Genomic DNA, 14,639 nt, shown 5'->3' with positions numbered 1-14,639 from the left:
TGGGCCTCCTAGTGAGCTGCCCCGTTTATCATTATAAAGTGACTTGTTTTAAATAATGCATTTTGTTCCCAAATAAGGCCTGTCTGGTATTGATTGTTGTCCCTGCATTTTTAAACAACGCATTTACCTTCTGTGCTTTTATCTTTGACCTCTGTGAGCAGCTTGTTTTCAGCTTATCTCTGGGTTTTCCCTCTGGAATTAGGCAAAGCTTGGGCTGAGGTGCAGATCCTTCCAGCCTGGGTCTGTTGTCATTGTTTGTACTATCTCTCAATTCACCCTGGGGATGCTTGCACTGCTTCCCCAGGGCTTTGGTCCTTCCTTCCTTCCTTCCTTCCTTCCTTCCTTCCTTCCTTCCTTCCTTCCTTCCTTCCTTCCTTCCTTCCTCTCTCTCTCTCTCTCTCCCTCCCTCCCTCCCTCTCTCTCTTTCTCTCTCCCTTCCTCCCTCCCTCTCTCTCTCCTTCCCTCCCTCCTTCCCTCCTTCCCTCCCTCCCTCCCTCTCTGTCTCCCTGCCCTGCATCTCTCTTATGTTTGGAAGGTGGGATGTTTGCTTCAAGGACCATCTCTTAACTCCAAGTGTCCTTATCCTCTTTTGACACCATAGACAAATAGTGAGAGAGAATATGTGTGCCTCAACTTCCCCAGCCTCTGGGTTCTGTTTGACTTTGTTTTAAAATCTTGACATTCACTTCTGCACGTTTAAAGTTGATTTATGTGCCTATTAATTAATGTCTACATCTAGGTAAATATTAAATATCTCTAGACTGCTTTCATATTTGTCAGATTAGGCATGTTCCTGTTGCTTGATAGATCTAATTATGCATCAGCTGATTTGTACACACCAACATTAATACTTATGACATAGAAATTAGGATTTTCTTTGGTTATGACAGATGTTGAAATCTGTGCTCTTACACCATTTCTCAAACTCCCCTGCCATTTTCCTTCTAGTCTTCCAAAGCTGAATGTTTCTAAGATGCTCTTGTGTCTAATCTGAGTATCATATCTGCTAAACTAATGTACTGCACTGATTTTAGTATGTGTGCCATAGTCAAGTGTGTGGGTCTGTTCCCCACTGACTGGTTTGAGGGTTAGCATCATGGTTAAATTTGTTTGACAAGTTCTTTCATTCTCTCTTGCTCAGCCAAGGCTGCCCTCTGGTAGTGTCTTGAAGATTGGTTCCTTTCATGCTTCTATTTGATGCTTATTATCAATTCAGAATATTAAGATTTTGACTCAAATAGATCTTTGAACTTGGCGTTTTGATTGAGTTTAGTTTCAAAAATATATTTACCATTAACTTTAAAATTTTTATTTGTTTAATTTTATATGTATGAGCAGTTTGCTGCATGTACGTCTGTGTGACATGTGCCTTGTGCCTGTGGAGGTCAGAGGTGGGTGTTGGATCCCTAGGAACTGGAGTTACAGAGATAGTTGTGAGACACCATATGGATGCTGGGAACTGAATCCAGGTCCTCTGCAAGATCAGCCAGTGTTCTTAACTGCTGAACCATGTCTCCAGCACCATCATTTGTCTTTTTATATTAAGGATAAGTTGGCAAGCTGTGAGACTTCGGGGTTGCACCTTCCTTTGGGGAGGACGGTGCAGGTATCAGTCTTCTGTCCCAGCACTGAATCCTGCTCTTTGGCATCACAGTCCAGCCTGACGGTTTACATCTTGCCCACCCATTTCCCCTTTTCTTCCCCCTGGTCATGGACCACTCTTGCCACATCCATTTTTGTGTTCTCCAGATGTTTTTGTGTCCCACTGGAGTGATTGTGCACAGGGCTGATTCCTTTATGAATTTGAAGACCCTCCTGATGGTTGTGATATAACTTGGCACGTTAGACACCAAGTAATGGGTGTGTTAGACGGAATGGGGTGTGCTAGAGGCCGTTGTTTCAAGTTTCCTTCTTGTGACCACACTGGTGAGCATTTAGTTCACAGCATAGTCCAGCTGCTCTCTGCTTTAACTCCTCTCGCAGATGTGTTTTCCTGGGATTCCTGATTCAGGCTTTCACTACTCTGGATGCTGCAAGGTTGGTCCACAGGCTTCTGCTGCATGTCTGATACCAAACCCCTTGTCCTAAGCAGGGCCGTTAGTTTCCACAGTGGTTTTGTCACCCTGTTCCTGCCACCTGTCACCACAGGTAACTTCCTAGCCACCTCTGCTCTTCTGTTTGATGTTTATTGCACAAGTCAGCTCTCTCTGCACACAGGGGCTTAGGGCTAAGGCACCCCTCTGTTTGTTATTTTCTCTTTTGGTTTTGGTGAGTGTTTGACAGGAGGAGGGGAACCACTTGCATTTAAAGGCCAATCTTCCTGCTTCTGTCAGTATCTCAGTTACAGCTGAACTCTGGGAATGGTGCACCAAGTAGGGAACCTACAGTAGATCCAAGAGAATGCATTGTGGCAGGGCAAGGGGTGGGGCAGGGATTGTCACAGAGTCCACACTGCTGTCCTAGAGTTCTGACATGGTTTGGGCTAGGCACACCGTTTGTGCTGGTCTGGCACAGACTGTGTAAGGGCTCCAAACAGGAACTAGGACCAATCGGGCTCTGGTAGGGACAACTGTGTAGGGCTTCATCACAGCAGCCAACCCACATTTAAATGAACTAACTACATGCAGTTTTTCCAGCAGTAACTTAACACAGGGCTTCTGTGACAGCTGTTGAGATGTCACCTGCATCCTCCTTATGTAGGGTCTGCTCAGGCATCAGGGATGGTTCTCTACCCTTGCCCTGTCCCAAACCCCCCCTCCCATCCCTGACTCTGAGACATGCGATCCTGACCTATACTTCCAGGCTCCGGGCTTCATGGATGATTGAACACTCAGCCAGAATCTTGATGCTTAAGTGTCTTAGTCTTTGCTCCCACCTCAGAGCCCTCTGCTGCCTTCCTGCCCCTTGCTTACCCTGGTCCTGTGCAGTCCTGAAGCTGAGGGCTCCCTCGCAGGCCCTGCCAAATGTCAGGAGTGGCAGTTCTGAGTCAGCTTGCACTTCCATTCTCTCCTGTAGCTGAGGGAGAGACGTCATATGGGCTGTATCTTCATGTCCACCTTGTGCCTTACGTATTCAACGGCGGCACCCAAGGGGATCTCTGTCTGTTTGCTAATCCTCTAAAGCAGTGTTTAGGTCACCTTCCATAGAAGCCCAGAGAGCAGGGTTCTGACTTGTGAGGAATAGAAGGGAGGGAGTGTGACGGGAAATCTGCAGAGCACTGGAGAGGCAGAGCCTGAATTAGTGTGGAAAGGTGGAGGGGTGGAGGGGTGGAGGGGAGGAGGGGTGAAGGGGAGGAGGGGTGGAGGGGCTAAGAGTTGTGTCCAGAGGAATGGGAGGTGGTGTACATATGACTCTTTTTTTCTCTTTTCCTCCAGACTCAGCCCTGGGTACAGAGACCAAGATCTGGGGTTCTCTCAGAGGGCTCCACCCGAAGATGGTGCAATGGTCAAGGCCACAGACTTTGTTCCAGGTCTGGAGGACTCTCAGAGCCCCTCCACCCCGTTGGGTGGTGGTGATAGGAGAGATGGCATTACGACTTTGTCCTTCACACTGCAGACGCCCTCAGCAGGGACAGCTGATTTACAGCAAGCTTGGACAGAGCAGGAAAGGATACAGCCCCGTTCTCCAGCCCTGCAGGAAGGTCCCAGAATAGTTGCGGTGGGGTAGCTGTTGAAGAGGTCAAGCAGGGCTAGCCACTATTGAAAATGAAGGGGGCGGGTCCTCTTCCATCTCAGAGAGATATCAACCAGGCTCTTTGAAGGAAAGAAAGTAATTTCATCACTGCAGAGCTTTGAAATTAATTTATCGCAATTAGAGCGAGAGCCCTGGTTCTGAGCACGTTCGGCTTACCGCTCAGCTCTGCGGCAGCGGCTGTGCAGCAGGAGCATGAACTGAAGGGAACTGTTGCCATTCCATCTTCAGATATCTGATTCCTCCCACCCAGGCCCACCAAAGTCACACAGGGGTGGGGAACCAGGCCAGACTGGAATCCAAGCCTAGTGCCTGCGCTGACTCTGTCTGGCTATGGGCCGCTTTGCCACTGTCCAGGCTTTGATGACCTCATAGTCGCGTCATTCCCGTGGACAAGTTCCTCCACGTGCTTCTCCCCAGCTCTACAGGCATATCAGGTACCTTTTCTGGTGCTACGACAAAATACCCCACAAAAGCCACTTAAGGAAGGAACAGTTTATTCTGGCTCATGGTTTGAGGGTAGCGTCCTTCATGGTGGAGAAGCCATGGTAGCAGGAATGTGAGGCAGCTGCGCACACTGCATCTGCAGTCAGGAAGTAGAGAGGGATGAATGCTGGTGCTCAACTCGCTTTTTCCATTTTATGCAGCCAGGGACCCCAGCCTAGGAATGGCGCCACCCACATTTGGAACGGGGCTTCCCAATTGAGTTATTCTTCCCAGGCATATTCAGAGGCTTTGTCTCCCAGGTGACCCTCTATCCTGCTAAGCTGTCACTGTGGATGAACCAGCACAGTAGACGTGTTTTCAGTTCACCCACGGCCCACACCTGATGAGTCTCCTTCCTGTGGGGACAGGCATCATTCAGTCACTCTGTCATGGTCCTCCACTGGGGGGGAGGTGCTGAGGTTACAGAGCCCTTCCTTGAGTTAGGTGTCGGGAGCACGTAGGGGAGTAGGTACACAGCTTCCCTTGTGTAGAGCACTCACTAGGAAGATGCATCTCCTGGGCCTGGATGGATGTCCTGGGCAGCTCTAACCAGTGACCACATAGCGGAAGCTTACAGCAACAGAGTTGACACAGTGTGCAGTGGAGGTGTTAGTGGGGCCGTGATCCCTCTGGGGACTCTCGGGGAGGGCCCTTCCTGTCTCCTCCCACTCTTTGTGACTCCAGGTGAACTCGAACTGTGGTCATGCTACTTGTATCTCTACCTCCCTATTCACGTGGTTGACTTCTTTTTGTGTCTCTGAGCATCTCCCCCTTCCCCCATAGATCCCTGGCTATTAGATATGGGGTTCAGCCCACTTGTTAAGATTAATTGTTACCGTCTACTTGGCTGGATTTAGGATCACTGTAGAAGCGCGTTGTACAGTGTCTATAAGGAGGCCTCCCAATGAAGAAAGACCCGCCCTGCATGCGGGTGGTACCATTCCCTAGGCTGAGTTCTCCAACTGTATAAAAGGACAGCGCTCAACACCAGCATTCGTGTCTCTCTGCTTCTTGACTGCAGACGCAGTGTGACCTCAAGCCCCTGCGTCAGTGGCTTCTTTACCATGGTAGTTTGTGCCCTCATACTGCCAGCCAAAATGAACCCTGCCATCTTTAAGCAGTTTCTGTCAGGTGTTTTCTCATACCAACAGGTGGTAACTTAGCCGTTTGACCCTTATCTTTATCACCAAGCAAGGTCACATTCTACATTCTGAGGCAAATGGATTTGGGGTAAATGACATTTGGCTCCCAGCAGTGTTCCTTCTAACTCTCTACTCTCTGAATTGTGCACAATTTTTGGGGGGGGGACAGAACAAGGTATATGTATGTGTATTATATATAAAAGGCGGGATTTACTGAGTTGCCTTATACCAGACAGACTGGAGAACCAGATAACTTGGTGGCTACCCAATCCACAAATCTTAGCAGCAGCCCCAATTTGATGCTGAAGGCCTAGAAGCCTTGGACAGTTGGACTTGAGTCCAAAGTAAAAGGTCAAAGAAGCTGGTGTTTGGTGGACTTTTGGTCCTGCATGCTTTGCCTTCTTTGGCCTAGCCCTAGCATCCGGGAGTCACCCCATTGTGAGGCACAGCCCATGCTGACGGTGGACGTTTTCCTCCTGGTGATTGTTCTGCATGTCAGCTGTTTCCCCACATACAGGCACCCAGGTCTGTCTCACCGACATTTCTTAAATCAGGCAGGCTAACCAGCAAGAGAAAAGGTCTCATGGGGGGAACAGCTGGGGCCTGTGGGGCCATTACTACTCCCCTACCCAAGTCCATACTCCTTCGCTGACCATAGCCTCACAACAGTCCCCCGAACCCCAGCCTTGTACTCTCTGGGTCATACCAGATTTTCACGAGGTCACAAGGCCCAGAGTGCCCTTGGGATAGAACTGCGCTTCTCACCCCAATGGAGCAGGCTCTTTGCATCCTGCTGCATCTGCTGAGCACTGTGGATGCCGGCTGAGACTTGCCCATCAGACTGGTCTCTGAGGATGAACTCTGGGAGGTGGTACCTTATTCCCAGTATCCAGGGACTGAGGTAGGATGGTGGACAACAGAGCCGCTGACGGGACCCTTAGACTCACTGGAGCGTCACTCCTCTGAGTGGTTCTCTGTGGTCCTCATCAGAGCATCTCCCACCCCCTATTAGTTAAATCTGTCCCATTGGTACTTGTAACATGATGGAAACTCGAGAGAAGCATCCCAGGGCCCAGGAGCTGCCGCCTGCCATCACTGTGGAAAATAAATCTCCTTCCCTGATAGCAGGCAGTGTCTGCAGTATTTCATAATTGGCGAGATGAAGAGCCCCGGTTTTTTGAGATGTTTGGGAATAACTCAGTTTAAAAGACCACGTCCTAACAACCGGAATGGGCCGATTATGCCAGGATAATCCACTGAGAATCATTGCTGCACACGGTAGGGAAATGAGTCTGAATGATTGCCAAAAGTTTGCTGAGAGTCTCACGTTCCCACTGCCAGGAGACACGTTAACGCCCATTTGTTAAAAATGTTTTTGAGGTTTATTTCCAATAGAAGGATTTGTTTCATTTAAGTGTGTCCTCCAAAATGCTTACTGTGACAAGGCCATTCATCTGCCCTCACCCTCTGACTCTGCAATCTGGAAGTTGCCTGAGGTCTGGGGCATCCCAGCCTTGTTGAGACAAGAGAAAGATGAACCCCAGCCCAGTAGGAGAAGCAGGGCACACTTACTCATGGCACCCAGGGGCCAAGTCATCGCCTAGCTGTTCCTCTAGAGGGACTACTGTGTGTCCTGCTGTCCCTGTTCTAGAGCAGTGGGGTTTTCAGGGGAGCTGGTAGGAGGCTTCATGGATACAGAAAAGAGCAGGTAGATGAGGAATGGAAACCATAGGGGCATCTAGGACCACATCCCAGCTTCTCTCTTCCATGGGGGCTTTAGGAGAGGAGCTAGGTCAGGGTATTCCCCCATGGGGACAGAGGAGCCAGGACAGGGTGTTCCTCCATGGTGACAGAGGAGCCAGGTCAGGTGTTCCTCCATGGGGACAGAGGAGCAAGGTCAGGTGTTCCTCCATGGGGACAGAGGAGTAAGGTCAGGTGTTCCTCCATGGGGACAGAGGAGCCAGGACAGGGTGTTCCTCCATGGGGACAGAGGAACCAGGTCAGGGTGTTCCTCCATGGTGACAGAGGAGCAAGGTCAGGTGTTCCTCCATGGTGCCAGAGGAGCCAGGACAGGGTGTTCCTCCATGGGGACAGAGGAGCCAGGTCAGGGTGTTCCTCCATGGTGACACAGGAACCAGGACAGGGTGTTCCCCCATGGTGACAGAGGAGCCAGGTCAGGTGTTCCTCCATGGGGACAGAGGAGCAAGGTCAGGTGTTCCTCCATGGGGACAGAGTATTGTGTGACTATCTGGCTATCAGGCTGTGATCCCAGGGCTCTAGGCTCAGAAGGTGTCTTTTCCACTGTAGAGAATTCTCTGATCTATGGGTGTGTTGGATGTTGTTCAGAGCAGCCTACCTGCCCAGATGTTCCCATTGATGCTCCAGCTGGGCAGTAGCTGAAGACCCAGCTCGTGACAGGCAGGGTTGGGCAGGTGATGCTGACTCTCATCTGTAGCCCACAGCCCCTGAGTTCTATCTGTCAACTCTATGCTGAGAAGCAAAGGCTCAGGCTCCCCCACCCCTCCTGTCCACCCAGCATCATGGGCTCCAAGCATATAGGGTTTTTGCAGCAGGCCAGGGACCAGGACCCTCTCTCTTTTAAATACCCTGTGCACAAGGGCCTCTGTCCCCTGACTTCTCCCGCGTTCCTTGATTTCTGGGTCTGCTCTGTTGGAGCCTGCTGACATCCCTCCCTGCTAGCTGAGGGATCCCTGCCAGCCCTGTGGTAACAGGTGGAGGCCAGAAACGCTGCTGTAATTAACAGCTTTATCTCAGAGTTCTCTTTGTTCCAGCCTGGGGAGCTTTTCATGCATTCTTCTCCAGCAAACAAGAGCCTTCCACTTCAGGATGAATGCTGCCAGGAAGGAGATTGTTGGCTAGGGATGGGTAATGCAGAGGAGGAGGCAAACGGTGGGTGGATTGATTCCCTGTGGGCCTCAGTCACTGGGCCCCGTGATCCGAGGTTCATGGCCTCAAATTAGAATGCAGAGTGCCAGAAGGCTTCTCTGTCATGGGAAACTGAGTCAGGCTCCACTGTGTACACCAAGCCTGGCCTGGGTTCTACCGATTCTTCCGGTCTCCGTGTGTGCCCTTCCTTGACAAAACCTTCCTTTCCAAAGGTGACCATGGAACTGGGGAGAATGAGGTCATCTTTTGGGGTTTTAGCCTCACTAATAAAAGAATTTAATACTGGGCTCCAAAAGAAATTGGGGAGCAATTTTATTAATGCTTGAGAGCAAACCCACAGGGAAGGCAGGCTGTCAATCTCAGGAAGAATTGGTGGAGAAAAAGCCGTGACTTTGAAGTTAGGCACTGAGGTAAGAGAGACACCACGAAAACCCAGATCATCATGGCAAGTGAACAGAGGCCAGTACTAGTACTTGAAAATTAAAGTAAGAGAAGGAAAGGAAAACCACACTTAGCACCAGGCCGTGGCTTCAAAGGACTCCACGCTCTTGATTCCCAGGATAAAGAACTTGTCAGATACGGACATATACAGTTAAAGGTATATGAGATTGACTCTGTGTGTGTGTGTGTGTGTGTGTGTGTGTGTGTGTGTTGTGCATGTGTGTTGTATGTGTCTGTGTGTGACAACAGTAAAAAGAGGTCATGAATCGGAGTGGGAGTGGGAGGGAGCCTGGGAGGAATTGGAGATAGGCGGGAAAGGGGAAGAAATGATGGGAATATAGTACTCATAGGAATAAGAAATAAAAACAATAAAAGCAAGAGAAATAGAGACAGGTTATTTAGACAGGAAAGGTACTTTCAAGAAAGACAGTGGTCAGGTGGGAGGAGGGAGGAGCCCCACAGAGCTGGCCCAGGAGCTGCATGGTCCTGTCTAGGATGTTCACACAGCAGCTCCTCTCCCAGGTTTGCACATCTTGGACTATGCATGCTCTGTTAGCCAGAGGAAGCACTGACTGGGGAGGGCATCCAGTGCTTCTCTGAAAACTGCCTTTTTAAAAATGGAAATTCTAATTATTGAAGAGCCAAGCAGGCACTCAAAGGTTTGGAGAAATTCACTTTTATTTGCACAGTCTAGGATCCACGCTAATGTTCTGTGTAGGTCCAGCAGCAGCCCACAGTTTCTTTCAGCTTCTATATAGGTTAGGCAGTGCTAGGTCCAAAGTGGGACCCAAAATGGCAGTGCTGCTGACAGTGTCCTTAATGACAGTGTGGGTTCAGCTCTGGCTGGACTCTGGTGAGGTAAATAGAAGGATTGCTACTTAAAGGCAGCATTCCTCAGAAGTCTTGCAAAGTGGGGTTTCTGTTTGTCAGGAAAAGCCATTACTTCCCTTATCTGTCCTTACAGCCAGTTGTCTCTGGCAAAGGGCATCTAGTTCCTGATTAACCCAGCCTTATGCAAGTTCAAAATTCCCATGCTGTTCTGGCCCTGCAAGTCACCTCCGGCAGCTAACTCCCAGGCTGTGCTAGCTAACCTCCCTTCCCCCATGCTACCTGATCCCCCTGAAACTGGCAAAGCTTTCCCACCAGTTTTCCTCTACCCTATGAGACAGCCCAGCAGTTTGATCCCCAAATAAACTTTTCTTTCTACCCACAGAGTAATCTAGTTCAGCAGTTTCTCTGCTCCCCAATACTTACAGACAGCACTGTTGAAATCCCTATCTATGTGGCCATCTAAGAAGGTGATCTTGGAGTCCCATGCTAGCCAAGGGAAATTCCCATTACAGTTCAACAGGCTTGCTGGAACAAACATTATAGGGAGCAATTCAAACCAGGGTCTATGGTTTGGTCAGGCAGTTGTGGCAACCATTCCTTATCATGCGCTCTTGAGATCATTTGCTTCTCATGATAACAGGAAGGGGCTTGACCAAGCTATCACAACCCAGCATACTTAATTAAAACCTGAAGTCATTCTATTCCTACCCAATCCTATAGTTTCTAGGCCAGGACTAGATACCATAATACAAAGTAGTAATTTGATTTTCCTAGGTTCATTTGTAAGAGAACAAAATACATATTCTTGGTCCCCGTTATCCCGGGCATAATCAGCTTTTGCTGTGTAAAGTCCAGATAAAGAGGGCTTTGAGAAAACAGGCCAGCTTCCCGGCCTGAGTTCCAGAGCCTGCAGATCGCCTGGGAACTGCACAGAGCTCCCAATCCCGGCGGGAGCATCAGGTAAACAGGCCAGCTTCCCGGCCTGTGTTCCAGAGCCTGCAGATCTCCTGGGAACTGCACAGAGCTCCCAATCCCGGCGGGAGCAAAGCACCCCAGACTCCAGATCTTCTCTCCCACCAACGATTCCAGGAAAGGAGAGGAGGCTGGGAGTACAGGGAAGTAGCTGTCCCTCTGGCATCATCAGGTAAACAGGCCAGCTTCCCGGCCTGAGTTCCAGAGCCTGCAGATCGCCTGGGAACTGCACAGAGCTCCCAATCCCGGCGGGAGCACCAGGTAAACAGGCCAGCTTCCCGGCCTGTGTTCCAGAGCCTGCAGATCGCCTGGGAACTGCACAGAGCTCCCAATCCCGGAGGGAGCATCAGGTAAACAGGCCAGCTTCCCGGCCTGTGTTCCAGAGCCTGCAGATCGCCTGGGAACTGCACAGAGCTCCCAATACCGGCGGGAGCAAAGCACCCCAGACTCCAGATCTTCTCTCCCACCAACGATTCCAGGAAAGGAGAGGAGGCTGGGAGTACAGGGAAGTAGCTGTCCCTCTGGCATCATCAGGTAAACAGGCCAGCTTCCCAGCCTGAGTTCCAGAGCCTGCAGATCGCCTGGGAACTGCACAGAGCTCCCAATCCCGGCGGGAGCCAAGCACCCCAGACTCCAGATCTTCTCTCCCACCAAAGAGACCAGGAAACTACAGGAACCAGGGAGACCAGGGGAGTAGCTGTTCCGGATCAGGTACAACAGGACCCAGCATAGGGTCCAGGGGACCAGGTAGGAGGCTAAGCGCCCCAGATTCCTGTTCTTCTTCTCTACCCACGGACCAGCATTTGGACAAGGCATAGAAGAACCACCAGATTACTGGACTTACTAGCACCCACCAAAGGGAACTCTGGTCCCCAGACCAGGAAGGGTCTCTTTCTGCACCCACTAAAAGAAGAGATGGGAAAGAGACAATACAAAAACACAGTCAGCAACAGAAAAACAAATATGACACCGCCAGATTCTAGAGACTCCACACCAGCAAGACCCCAATATTCAAACGCGAAGGAAGCAGAAGAGAACGATCTTAAAAGCACTTTCATGAAAATGATAGAGGCCCTAAAAGAGGATATTGGAAAATCCCTCAAAGAAATGGAAGAAAAAACAAACCAAAAAATGCAAGAAATGGAAGAAAAACAAACCAAAAAATGCAAGAATTGGAAGAAAAACAAACCAAAAACGGCACGAAATGGAAGAAGAAATGAAGCAAAAAATGCAAGAAATGGAAGAAAAAGCAAAGCAAAAAATGCAAGAATTAGAAGAAGAAACATACCAAATAAGGCAGGAAATGGAAGAAGCAACAAAGCAAAAAATGCAAGAAATGGTAGAAAAAACAAAGCAAAAAATAAAAAAATGGAGGAAGAAACAAACCAAAAAAGGCAGGAAAGGGAAGAAGAAACAAAGCACAAAATCCAAGAAATGGAACAAAAAGCAAACCAAAAAATGCAAGAAATGGAAGAAAGAACAAACCAAAAAATTCATAAAAGGCAACAAACGGACGAACAGATAAACAGAAAATTGCAAGAAGCAATGCAAATGCTGCAAGGGTTGAAAACTGAAATAGAGACACTAAAAAAAACACAATCTGAAGAAAGGCAGAAAATAGAAAAGCTGGACAAACAGTCAGGCACTACCAATACAAGCATTACCAACAGAATAGAAGAGATGGAAGAGAGAATCTCAAGTGTTGAAGATACATTAGGAGAAATGGATTTATCAACCAAAGAAAACCTTAAATCCAACAAATCCTTAACACAAAACATCCAGGAATTATGGGACACCATGAAAAGACCAAACCTAAGAATAATAGGTATAGAAGAAGGAGAAGAAATCCACCTCAAAGGGGCAGAAGGCATATTCAACAAAATCATAGAAGAAAACTTTCCCAACCTTAAGAAAGACATGCCAATGAAGGTACAAGAAGCCTACAGAACACCAAATAGAGTGGACCACAAAAAAAATCCCTCGCCACATAATAATCAAGACCCCAAACATACAGAATAAAGAAAGAATATTAAGAGCAGCTAAGGAAAAAGGTCAAGTAACATATAAAGGCAGACCTATCAGAATTACACCTGATTTCTCCATGGAAACTCTGAAAGCCAGAAGGTCCTGGATAGATATTCTACCTACACTAAGAGACCATGGATGCCAGCCCAGACTACTATACCCGGCAAAGCTCTCAATCACTATAGACGGAGAAAACAAGATATTCCATGACAAAACTAGATTCAACCAATATGTGTCCACTAACCCAGCCCTACAGAAAATTTTGGAAGGAAAACTCCAACCCAAGGAAGCTAACTACAACCAGAAAAACATAAGCATTAGAGAATCCCTCTCTACCAACAGCCAAAAGAACAAAGGGGCGAAATTCCACCCATAATTCCACCAACAACAACCATCGCAAATCGAAGAAGGATGAGCAATCAATGGTCATTAATATCCCTCAATATTAATGGCCTTAACTCACCCATAAAAAGACACAGACTAGCAGAATGGATTCGAAGACAGAACCCTTCCTTCTGCTGCATACAAGAAACACACCTCACCCTCAAAGACAGACATTACTTGAGAGTTAAAGGTTGGGAAAAATTTTTCAATCAAATGGACCCAAGAAACAAGCAGGGGTAGCAATCCTAATATCTAACAAACTAGACTTTAAAATAAAATCAATCAAAAGAGATGAAGGAGGTCATTACATACTCATCACTGGTGAAACCCACCAAGACGAAGTGTCTATCCTGAACATCTATGCCCCCAATACAAAGGCATCCACATTCGTTAAAGAAACATTATTAGAACTTAAATCTCATCTAAAGCCCCACACAGTTATAGTGGGAGATTTCAACACACCACTCTCACCACTAGACAAGAATACCAGACAGGAACTCAACAAAGAAGCAAAGGGTCTAATAGAAGTAATGACCCAACTGGGATTAACAGATATCTATAGAACATTTCATCCACATAAAAAAGAATATACCTTCTTCTCACCACCACATGGAACCTTCTCAAAAATCGACCACATACTTGGCAACATATCAAACCTCAGCAGCTACAAAAAAATTGGAATAACTCCATGCATCTTATCAGACCACCATGCCTTAAAACTAGAATTCAACAACAACACAAAGTGCAGAAAACCTACAAACTCATGGAAATTGAATAATGCTCAACTGCACCATCCCTGGGTCAAAGAGGAAATAAAAAAAGAAATTAAAGACTTCCTCGAACTCAATGAGAATGAAGACACAACATACCCAAACCTATGGGACACTTTGAAAGCAGTGCTACGGGGAAGTTCATAGCACTAAGTGCTCACATGAAGAAACAGGAAAACAGTTATACCAGAGAATTAACATCACAGCTAAAAGCTCTAGAACACAAAGAAGCAAACTCCCCCAGGAGGAGTAGACGCCAGGAAATAATCAAATTGAGGGCTGAAATCAACAAAGTAGAAACCAGGAAAACAATACAAAGAATCAATGCAACGAAGAGTTGGTTCTTTGAGAAAATCAACAAGATAGACAAACCTTTGTCCAAACTTACCAAACAGCAGAGAGTGAACACGCAAATTAACAAAATCAGAAATGAAAAGGGGGACATAACAACAGACTCTGAGGAAATCCAGAGAATCATTAGGTCATACTTTGAAAACCTGTACTCCACAAAATTCGAAAATTTAAAGGAAATGGATGACTTCCTGGACAGCTATCATTTGCCAAAACTAAATCAAGAACAGATAAGCAATTTAAATAGACCTATAACCCCTATGGAAATAGAAGCTGTCATCAAAAGTCTCCCAACCAAAAAAAGTCCAGGTCCAGATGGCCTCAGTGCAGAATTCTACCACAAATTCAAAGAACAGCTTATACCAATTCTTCTCAAAGTGTTCCACACAATAGAAGCAGAAGGGTCTTTGCCAAACTCTTTCTATGAGGCTTCAATAACCTTGATCCCCAAGCCACACAAAGATACAACCAAGAAAGAGAACTTCAGACCAATATCCCTCATGAACATTGATGCAAAAATACTCAATAAAATACTGGCAAATCGGATCCAAGAACACATCAAAACAATCATTCACCACGATCAAGTAGGTTTCATCCCAGGGATGCAGGGATGGTTCAACATACGAAAATCCATCAACGT

At 47.5% G+C, this 14,639-nt stretch overlaps 1 long non-coding RNA gene across 1 annotated transcript in view; it reads left to right on the top strand.

The window, feature by feature from the left end:
- The window catches only part of LOC121142914, a 43,339-nt gene extending 36,572 nt beyond the window's left edge, over nt 1-6,767 (top strand). The window contains exon 3 of the long non-coding RNA XR_005880066.1: nt 3,375-6,767. This is a non-coding gene — a long non-coding RNA (uncharacterized LOC121142914). The remainder of the gene's footprint in view (nt 1-3,374) is intronic.
- Nucleotides 6,768-14,639: the final 7,872 nt, after the last annotated feature.

This window comes from Mesocricetus auratus, unplaced genomic scaffold (assembly GCF_017639785.1).
Source record: "Mesocricetus auratus isolate SY011 unplaced genomic scaffold, BCM_Maur_2.0 Super-Scaffold_100010, whole genome shotgun sequence".
NCBI lineage: Eukaryota > Metazoa > Chordata > Mammalia > Rodentia > Cricetidae > Mesocricetus > Mesocricetus auratus.
The sequence above is the reverse complement of the archived record's forward strand: the minus strand, read 5'-3'. Positions and strand labels throughout refer to the sequence as shown.